Genomic DNA, 11,743 nt, shown 5'->3' with positions numbered 1-11,743 from the left:
GGAAAGTTGTATATTTCTTAGGGATGACCAGGCTATGCTTAACACGCGATGACACGTTGAAAATTATGTGATTGTAATAGTCATCAAGTACTATGGGGCTTTCATTTACAGCAGTGCTAACGCACAGCCCAATGGCGCATACTCACTGGCTTAAGTTTGCGCGAAGCAGGCTTTATAGATAGAACCATACCTAAAACCGTATTTGTGAACTGCTAAACAATACTAATCCCACACGTGCATTTATAGAGAACAAACTGTGGGCCGTAGCTTCTTAAAGAATTTTAAGAATGCAAGCGTTGACGAGGTAAGTTTGCTGCTACTATGTCTAAGGAAAGCTGGGGATCCCTGGATTGTTTTCAGCACCGATGCGCACTAGTGTTGAACTTGTCATAAGAGGTGCCGAAAGGCTTACAGGAAACTTGCAGTGCTATTCATGTTGCAATGTAAAATGTCCGCAGCAATTTTTGAAAAGGTGTCTTAACAGCACGAGGAAGCTTCAGAACTTTGGGTATTAACAGTTCATCAGAACGGTGTTGTTTGCGGGAAACATTCTGAAAGGTGTGCAACATTGTTCAACTAATCTCGCAAACTGTCACAAGCTTCTTACTTAGCACAGACAAGCTACAAACTTGAGAGTAATCCTAGTTTAACCTAGTAGTTACTACAGCTTAAGTTTGTCAACGAAGTTTACTCGTTTTTCATTCATGCATGCACCTCTGAGAGCGGGTGACAGAATCGTTCCCATGGGGGGATTAGCACAACGATAAGTTCCGGTAACCAGTATTTCCAAACACAAGATTTGACGAGATTATCCGCTCGCGCGATCTGTACTAGCTTATCCTTGTTAGCGCGGCCTCTAGACGGGGTCCAGAAAATAATCCCAATTAAAAAACAAAAGCAAAATGTTCGATACAGTGAAGACAAGTGATTAAAGATGAAATTCAAGCCGCATTTTGTGGAACGGTGAAGTTTGACAACGTAAGGTTGACGTTGAAATATAGCGGCAAACGGGACAGAACAACCTTATCCGTAAGTCGCTGTTGTCCTTCTAACTGGCATCAGATCCACGTTGTTGGCTATAAGCTCTGCGCGCCTATCGTCCTCCTGTGCGCGTTGAAAAATCCCAATTCGCTCTAACCAATCGTACTACTTGTCCTATCATACTATTAAATGCGAAGCATTTCTTAACCAACCGAAGGCACTTTGACCGCATCCATCCATCCATCCATCCATCCATCCATCCGTCCATCCATCCATCCATCCATCCATCCATCCGTCCGTCCGTCCGTCCGTCCGTCCGTCCGTCCGTCCGTCCGTCCGTCCGTCCGCCCGTCCGCCCGTCCGCCCGTCCGCCCGCCCGCCCGCCCGCCCGCCCGCCGCCGCCCCGCCCGCCCGCCCGCCGCCCCGCCCGCCCGCCCGCCCGCCCGCCCGCCCGCCGCTCGCCCGCCCGCCCCGCCCGCTCGCCGCCGCCCCGCCCGCCCGCCCGCCGCCCCGCCCGCCCGCCGGCCCGCCGCCCGCCGCGCCCGCCCGCCCGCCCGCCCTCCCGCCCGCCCGCCCGCCCGCCCCGACCCGCCCGGCCCCTCCATCCATCCATCCATCCATCCTCCATCCCATCCATCCATCATCCATCCATCCATCCATCCCATCCATCCATCATCCATCCACCATCCATCCATCCATCCATCCATCCATCCATCCATCCATCCATCCATCCATACCATCCATCCATCCATCCCATCTCATCCATCCATCCTCCATCCATCCATCCATCCATCCATCCATCCATCCATCATCCATCCATCCATCCATCCCATCCTCCATCCATCCATCCATCCATCCATCCATCCATTCCTCCATCCATCATCCATCCATCCATCCATCCCATCCATCCCTCCATCCATCCATCCATCCATCCATCCATCCATCCATCCTCCATCCATCCATCCATCCATCCATCCATACCATCCATCCATCCATCCATCCATCCATCCATCCATCCATCCATCCATCCATCCATCCATCCATCCATCCATCCATCCATCCATCCATCCATCCATCCATCCATCCATCCATCCATCCATCCATCCATCCATCCATCCATCCATCCATCCATCCATCCATCCATCCATCCATCCATCCATCCATCCATCCATCCATCCATCCATCCATCCATCCATCCATCCATCCATCCATCCATCCATCCATCCATCCATCCATCCATCCATCTATCTATCTATCTATCTATCTATCTATCTATCTATCTATCTATCTATCTATCTATCTATCTATCTATCTATCTATCTATCTATCTATCTATCTATCTATCTATCTATCTATCTATCCGCCTACGTCTGGATGCTGTCGTAATTGCCTTCTTAACTTGGTGTAGAGCAGAATTGGCATGGGAGGGTAAGAGGATTTGACGAATATGACTGTACGGTCATGACATGAATAACGTGACGGTGCTCTATAGACCAGAACACAGCGAATTTCATGCGCATCGCCATATTTGCATCGCGCGTCGCACCATCTCTTGCACACGTGACGAAACAACATGCGCGGGCTGCCACGCCAGCAGACGCTACACAGAGCAAATGTGAAGCTCCCGAAACTCAGCCCGTCGGAGAGCGTGTTTCGCGCCTTTTCTAGCCTGGACATTTTCACTGATTTTATTGGAACATCAAGAACATCTTGCTCATGCAAGTCCACAATGTATACAGTACGTGCTGAGTGGGCTGCGGAAGCAACCTCTTCAGATACGTACGCTGTTACATTTGTAAAAAAACGTTCTCGCTGTAGTACGCGTGAATCGTAATTGCAGTGCAGCTCGCGAAAGAGTGAAACGATGTCTTGTTGCCCCATATTACAAGTTGTGCACAAAGTTTTGTGAGAGCTCATCCTTTCAGCATGCATCGTGTAATAATTAGACTACGCTTTACGGGTAGTTTCGAGGAACGTAATTTTTGTTTCACGAGCGCTCTTACAATAATGCGTCTTGGTCCCAAAAGCGTGCAATCAGAGAGTATAACCTGCAATATCGTTCAGCGATCCTTTTTAGAAGCTACCTGCGCGATTTTATTCTTGTAGCGATGGTGTTTTAAAAGCGAAACTGTGCTACTCTTAGTTAGGCCGGTTAGCTACGCCTGCGACGTAAAGGACACTGGCGCGAGTACTGTTTACTTACGTGCCAATATATGTATTATGTGCAGCTGGATGCCTCGTGTGCAAATAAATTTGGGGACATCAAAGACTGAAATGAAAGCACGAAATTCTGGCCAGCTGTTGAGGAGCACCGTGCCATTTATTACCTTTTGAAGACGAAATCTCGAAGGCGTGGATACCATCAAAAGCACTAAAGCTTAATACTACGTTGAAAGTGGCAAAGCATGCTGTTTGCTTGTGCTTGAAAGCACTACCTTGCACTAGATTTTCGTCAAAGGAAACGCTCAAAGGTATGAAGTGCACCCTCACGCAAAGCTCGCGCCTGCCTTCAACCCAGCTGCGTGTCACGCAAATTAGGTTCGCAAAATGAAATAGGTGGGCATCACACTGCAGAATACACGCAGTTAGTGTACTTACTCGCGCATTTTCACTCGGCTCCTAGTTTTTTTTGCTTGAATCACAGTTATCCACTCGCGGCGAAGCTGAAAACACCACACCGGCACTATTTCCGTGGCGCGTCGTAATCGTCGCAGACAACGCCATTATCCTCTTGTTTCGCTGCTTGTTTTGGCATCCAAAGACGACGCAGTAGTGCCCAGACGAGCTCTTACACGCTGAAGTGGCGTGAACGGGCACTCTTCTGCACTTTAAAGCCTCAGAACTGCAGCTTGCCCTGTTTACATGGTGCAGCCGGCGCGCGCCTTGGCAGCCCGGTCAGGCCGGCGTCTGGGTGCGAGAGTATCCGCTCGGCTCGCAAGCAGCCTGGGTGCGAGACAGGCGTGCTCTGGTGTATACGTCGTCAAAACCTTTCCTCCAGACACATGTGGCACATATCCGTTTACCACGGGCCGCGGTGTACGGGTATGCGCCCCAGGTGATTGACAGTTTATATCAACCATGGAAAGGCGAAAAAAGACATTGTTAATTTAAATTCGAGGGCGTTAGGAAAAATTTGGTGAAGCTTGCACCAAGAGCGCAAGGCTTGAAACAGCGAAACTAGACATTTCTGAAGACTAATCTGGTTGCTTCTGGGATGTTTCTAGGCCTCAGCTAGGTGACGCAGGGTGTTTCTAGGTTGCTTCTAGGTCGTTTCTAAGCTTCAGCTAGGGGATGCTAGGTTGTTTCTACGTTGATTCTCAGCGCAGAGAGGTTCGAGTTAAACCAGAGACAGTCACAGACACGACACTCATGTTCAAACCTCACAGACAGAACCTCGCGCTGAAACCTAGCGTTCGCACCTCTCATAGATCTATGGGCACGTCGGCGTTGGTTGGCCTTCTATTGCTTCGGCGTCGTCTCGCAGCCGCCGTTGGCTTTGCCGTTCCCTAGTATTCTCTCGTTGTACGTACTCGGGGTCAGCGGCTCGCTGCCGTCGCTTCGCAACCTAACTGTGGGGCTTAAAATTGGGCTAACTGTTGCCTTCTTCATTTTTAGTAGACCAGTGGTGAGTAGTGGGATTTACCCACTTCTTGTGGCACATACGCGTTTATGATAATTACAGTTTCTTGGTTCACCGGACAAGCAACAATTTGCTAAACAGCTAGCTTCGCTGGTAAAACTGACATTAGCAACGTTGACCCGAAAAATGCAAAGAATAAATGTTAGGATCCCAGCTAGAATTGAACCCAAGCCTTCTGCGTAGCAGTCAGGTATTCTACCACAGATCTACGCCAGGCCTAGAAAGTGCTTTAGAAAAACACCCCGGAAGGCGCAATGTCAGTGCAACGTCAGCTGTGGTTGTGGTGCTGCCTATCTAATCTTATAACCAAGCTACAAACACTACATATATGTACTCCGACGATACAGGCGTCACGTCAGGTTAACGTCTGTGGTTTCAGTGTTGGTTCCGCTTTTATAGCAGTCTAATAAACATTACATTTTTATTCCTATGATTCAGCAAGCTACATTGAAGCGTTGCTCGACCCCGGAGGAATCGCTATCGAAAGTTACGTATAATATTCACATAATCGCCCAGTAAAGTGCACTTCCTTTCGATAATACTGAAGCACCTGCTCTAACCTGAGTGCTGACGTTACGTCAGATCATAAGTTACCCTTTAAACGCCAGTGTTCTCGACGTGCCTGGTAAGCCCACGATGGGCACACTATTGCTACACTTACAAAAATACGTCGATCCACTTCGTAACGCTTGGCTCAACGCCAAAAAATGCAGCATAGGACTACTCGCTGACTGCTTCACGTGTAACCGATTCCCACAAGGCGTGGCATATGCCGAATTTTTTCGTTTTAATTTTGCTGCAAAATAAAATCATGATATATTATATATCTGATATGTTTCCCTTTATTCTTTTCATAACGATTGGTCGCCTGCGTGGAAAAGTCATGTCTGCATAAATCTCACTCGTCCAATGTTTCCTCTAACAAGGCATGTTCGTTACTTCGTTGTCTTCTAACGTTGCGGCAGACGCTTCAGTAATGCAATCTTCGGATGTGCAAGCTCAAGAAACATCTCTCTGGTACCAGCACCTGAATGCCTGGATTGCGATTAAAACAAGCTATAGGCTACTGAGAAAAGTTGCTTCAATTTAAGCCTGTTGGAAACTGAAATGTCTGTGGCACTCTTAAAGTATAGTTCCATTATAGGTTTTCAGAAAGCGAAACTTTTTCCTTTGTGATTATCGGGCTCTCGGTCAACCTGTAGGCGCGCCCGATATTCAACACACTTTAGCTTTCTCGTGCCTCATCAAAATGTCGTTTTGGGACGAAGCCTTGAACGAGAACTTCAATACAATATATTTCGGGCCGCTTTTGTCCCGCGCCTTTGTGAAGGAGCTCTGGAAACTTAATTAAAATCGAAGACATGGCGGCCTCTTCTTTGTTTGCTTAAACGCCGACTGAGTGTTCGCCAAGGAAAAAACTGAAAGCAAACAAAGAAAATCTTCAAGCACGTACGTGCTGGTAATGAGAGCAGATGAGGGGTCCCTTCTATTTACACGAAAATCCTGCTCAACTAAATAGTTTTGTGCAGAACTACAGGACCTTTACAACTGCTGTGACTTTATCAATATCCATCGTAAAAAAACCCAGTTCACGGAAAGATTTGCCAGTTATGATTCTTATTTACTGATTAACCCCCTCCCCTCCCCAGCCACCCACCTAATCTAATTTTAATAGTTTCTTAGTATAGTAAAAATCGCGGGCTGACCGTTCTGATAGACAAATTGATGTAGCTCAAGTAAACGTTGACCAGTCTATAATGAACACTATGAGACCTGAGCTTCAGCAACAATGCACGGAATTGGAAATGTGAGAGACATGCTAGGTAATCATGGAGTTTCCCGTCGCGTGTCGCCTGCGACTGGATTCGTTTGGATTGGTGCTGTGTCTAAACGAAACTAAATTACGTGGCTGCAGGATTTTGAAAGCGTGAACAAGCTTGCACAGGTCACATTCTATATAGCAGTGACTAGAATAGGGTCAAATAAACAGTGCGTAGCGAAATCAATTCGTGCCAAAAAGTTGATTTGGTAGGCTGGAGACAGGCACGTGACTGCAGCGTGCATTTATGGTGACCGAATGTGCGACGTCTTAATCAAAGACACAAAAAGTAGACGTGACATTTACCTTTACAGGTCATTATTTTGCGTACTTCGCAGAATATAAAGACCCAGAGATTGAACGCATGTCTTCGTGAAAGATAGCTTTGGTATTTTAGTTGCCTTAGGTATCTGCACAATAACAACACGTCAAAAAAAAAAACACGTTTCATTAATAAAGTAGCGAAGGTTGAAGTACATATTTTTGGCGCATTTCCCTTACAAAAATAGATATAGATAATCTATAGACTGTCCAAATCCATTTTTGCAAGGGTTGAGCTCGAGTGCAGGAGATATGACGCCGGCTTTCGCTTCGAGCGTGGCGTGGCAACTCGTCAGAACTTTGCTCTCTCTGTTGTCATATCATGGCTCCAAGAGTCAGCAAAACGCGCCTGAAGACGTTGGAGGAGCAGAGCCGTACGAACGCACGTAAATACACAGCCCGGGACGAGAAACACTACAGAGTCAGCTCGGAACGTGCGCACACAATCTGATACAAATAAATATATACGTGCCAATGTAACGATTTTTTTCGTTTATTTCTGCAGATGGCAAAGGAGAGAGTGCGACAATGCGGAGAAACAGGCAAGAAAGCGGCATGATGTAGAAACAAAAGTAACTTGAATGGCAATAAATTCACCAGGGGCCCTTTTCGGAGACTGCGTCTTTAATAGACTTATTTCTGCCCTCAGAGGGTAGGAATGCACATGCCTACAGTTTGTTTTCCAGAGGAAAAGAAAACATTCACGAGAATAAAAGGACGGGTCAGTGGAGATTAGTGCTACATTACCAAATACATTACAAAATAAAGTGATAAGGTTTATCGAGTGGAATGAAACAAAATGAGATCAAGGACTCCTGCCCACTTTAAGCAAAATTAAAACACAACGCACCGAAATAACAACATGGACTTCGAGCTTCGTTGGCATTCGTCGTTAGGCTGACTCCAGTGAACTCTCCTTTCTCATTGCCTTTCAAATATTTTTTGAGGCAGTATCGCCTTTATTCAGTACGAAACGTCTTTTGCCGGCCGCTCGCATATTTCTCCGTCAACAGATCGCTGTGTTTGAATCACTCCTGTCGAAATTGTTCAATCTTTATAGTTATCTCTAGCACTTCTGTAAAGCTTGACTCCTCAGGTTCAAGAATATGCAAGACGATGGTTGCGCATTCGATATCCAAACTAGGGCGTGTGTTAGAGCGATCAGCTCAGAGTTTTAAACTAGCTTTGCTATGTTTGTGTAAAGAAAAGGAAATGTACACGGCTTCGTATATGTTGTTACTACGTGTACGTCGTTGCAGGATTAGCAACTAAATGCCAGAACACGGTATTTTTTCCCTCTTGAAAAATCACTTGTAATGCCCATACGTATTCTATACAGAATGCAATAGGTTTTACAAATTGTCACAATAATTGTATTACAAGAACACTTTAGGAACATTAGCTGCCGGTGTGGGTAGCCCGGTATCAGAAATAAAAGGGCGAGGAGAATTACGCTGAGTGCATGATTTGTTTGCACGAAGAAGTAATTTTTTTTTTGTTTGCATTTTTTTTTGTTCACTTAAACATATTACGGATGCTAATTGCGGTAATTGCAACAAGGGTAAGCTACGATATACCGACGAAATACAAACACACTTAAAGATACAGAAATAATCAAACAAGCAGTCTGGATTCAGGAAGAAAAGTGGTTATGCATGCAGTGCAGTGAATTAGTGTTCATACAAACACACAATAGATGAAACAAAACAGGATGGGGAAGGTTCAATATTTTTCAACTGCTTATTTCTTCCACGTCATCGGCTTCTACTTAAAAAAGCGCCAGTGCAGCATATCTCAAAATTAGCTACCTCTTCTCGTTCAAGAAAGAGAAAGATGGAAGCAAAAAAGTTTCTAGGTCACAAGAAAATCATATTCGCGGAATGTCGGCTCTTCATCGGCGCAATTTATGGACCATATATTGACACCCTTAATGCGCTTTATTTAGGTTAAAGACCAATTCAGATAGCTTCAAGACATCCTAGACATCGAAGAGGTGTCACTGAATAATAAAAGAATAGAGAAACCTCACCCATGAGTCACCACTTCCTCTATGTTAAAGTGCGCTTAAAGGCGAGTCGTCCGAAGCCCTGAAAAATTTTAACTTCAGGAAAAAAAAAGCTGCCATGTATCCTCTCGTTTGATAATGGAATTTTATTAGCTGCCACCTTTTAATATTGACGTTCGTTTGAGATATTGCAAGAGGGCCGCCTATCTGCGTTTATTAATCATATCATCCAGCATGACTGCAGAAACCGGATATCATAAAAAAGAGAAAAATAAAGTCTCGCTCACTAACGTGATCTGTCAACAGTGCAGCTAACGTTTCAGCCTGCCTAGCTTGCGCACGCTTGGTTTAGCTTTAACTTGCTTTCAGTCAGCGTTATATGCGGCAGTCAGATATCCAGAAAAGAGAACGAAATCAGAGAAACACGCAGATAGCGCTGCGTCGCATTTTAGCAGCTCAGGCCCAGTGAATACAAAGAGGCCCGGGCTTTCCAATGGTCAGGAAAGTGGAATAGTAAGAAGCATGACGCAATGCTTCATAAACCTCACACGCTCCCGTAGACTTCTTTGACATTTATTGTTTGCGTGCCAGTGACGTAAGTGCCCTTTATCTTGCGTTCGCACGTTCGCCAGTCGATTCTATTGAAAGTTCAGTTCGCGCAAGCTGCTTGTGATTGCCTCACAACCTATATCTGCAGCCATTACAGTTGCAGAATAGAGGCGGTCTCGAAAGCCTGGCAGGGTGGTGCAAAAGGCAGCAAAAATGACCGGAGTGCCCTGTACTGTGCCAAACAAGCGAGAAAAATACAAGGCACACTAGGTTCGTATGCAGTCGTGGCGCTGCTTTACCGGCCACAGGGAGTGCATGGCACTTACGAAATGTAACCTGTCGAAGGCTTTATTTAACGCGATAGCGTTAAAGAGCTCGTTTCGCAGAAATTCCGCCGTCGGCGTCGGTGTCTGCGCCGCTGAAGGCGCCGTTGGTTGTGAGCGAAAAATCATATCCGTGACCGACTAATCAAAAAATATGCAAATAAAATGAATATTAAAAATAGACGGGTTCGAGTGAGAATCGAACCCAGGCCGTCTGCGTGACAAGCAGGGGTTCTACACAGAGCCACGCTATTTCTTGCAACTGCTTCGGAAAAAAACACTATATGAATGTCACGTAATGTAAGGAGTCCCCTTAACGCATATAATATTGCGTGGCAGAAGCGTAGAATCGTGCCAGGCGTCAAAACATGTGAATTGCGCAGCGAGTGGGTGTTTTAAAGGCCCACCCATTACAAAGCGCTCCGGCATTTAATAATCATCATCAGCAAAAACATCAGCAAAGTCAACAGCTGCGTAGGTTCGCGTGTTGCCTTACGGACGGGTAGTGGGCCCTTCCCTGATTCGAAAAAGAAAGAATTATGGCGCAGTGGGCACCTAAGAACTGTACGACTTGCAATAGGCATTCTAGGATGTTCGTTTTCTTACGGCACGGCTGAGGCATGCACCAAGAACCGAAGCTAGGCTAGCACTTGAGAAGTCGATGCGCACGGGGCCCGATTGCGCTATCGCGTCATACTCTTGAAGGCGAAGCTGAAGCATCCGTCAAGTTTTTTTGTTGTTGTTTTTGCATGCATGTTGTGTGGGCGTGTGCGTAACAAAATGGTAGGAATGTGTAATAGCAAGCTTTGACTATTCACATAAGGTGGTTTAGATTTTCTGTCCCTTTTATAACAGACTTTATTCCTGTAGTATTTGGGTGGGTTTACCAGCTGTAGCTAAAAAAAAATATCTGCACATTGAAATTTTGCGTGATGTTTTATATTTTCCCAAGTATCAGAAGTGGTGACAGCGAGATGGTGTTTGTTCTCTACTGTGACATTGTTTACTCTTTCGACTTTTGATTATTAAGGTGGTAGTTGGCAACGGTAGTCCGTAACCATATTTTCTACAAGAGAAGCGCCGATAAAGAATGTTTTACAGAAATATTATGAAGCTTACTGATAATGTTTGGACATCTATGGCTCCCACTTTACGCGGAGGAGCGGCTGAGGCATTTCAGAAATTGTGCATCATCTCAGAAATTGTACAAACATGGAAAATAATCATCCCAACACCACTGATATTTGTAAATCGTGGGGTTTGCATGGTATTAATACTATTTCTTTTTTTTCCTGTGTGCCTGATATTTGTTAATCATGTGGTTAGCATTGCATTTATATTATTTCTTTTTTCCTGTGTGCCTGAATTATCATCTTTACATTTTCGTATTGTGTTGATAGTATTACCTTTTCAATTACTGTATGCCTCAATTGTAACTGTATCTCTCCCTTCCAATTAATCCCCCCCCCCCTATGTTATGCCCACCGGGGCCCTTAGGGTATCCAAATAAATAAATAAATTGGTCCCTGAGGCGATTCTTGTCACCTTTCTCAGTTGACATTTTCTCTCACTCTCTACAATATGACGCTCGTCTCGTTGACCTCCTCGCCTTTCCCCTCCCGGCTCTGTTTTTATTTTCTCGCTATGAACTTCTAAATCACTATAATTGCGATTTATAGAGAACAATGTAAAGATGGAAGCCGAAAGATGGAAACAATTTCCGATAAAGCTTTCAGAAACAGAGGTAAAGTGCCTCAGGCAGGCTAGCCGAAGTTGCGATAGATGGACCTATCTTTTTATCAAAAGACGCCTAAAGAAACAGACTTTAACCCGCCAAGAAGTGCAAGTGCGCAGATGACAAAAACTAAATCAGGCCAAGCAACAGCCCTAGAAATCACTGTCGTCCCGCGCTCAGTGAAAAGTCTTAAAGCACCATGCGCAAGGATTTATAACGTTGTTATAGTAGCACCAACCACGACTGCTCTGGGACAAATAAGAGGAACAAGCGAAAGAAAATGTGAGAGCCCTCATATATAGGTCGAGCTCTCATTTCGAAAGCAGCACATCAGCTCCTGTAGCAAGGATGGAAGAGCACGCATTTCTCC

Source organism: Rhipicephalus sanguineus, chromosome 5 (genome assembly GCF_013339695.2).
Source record: "Rhipicephalus sanguineus isolate Rsan-2018 chromosome 5, BIME_Rsan_1.4, whole genome shotgun sequence".
Taxonomy (NCBI): Eukaryota; Metazoa; Arthropoda; class Arachnida; order Ixodida; family Ixodidae; genus Rhipicephalus; species Rhipicephalus sanguineus.
This window is presented reverse-complemented; position numbering follows the sequence as displayed.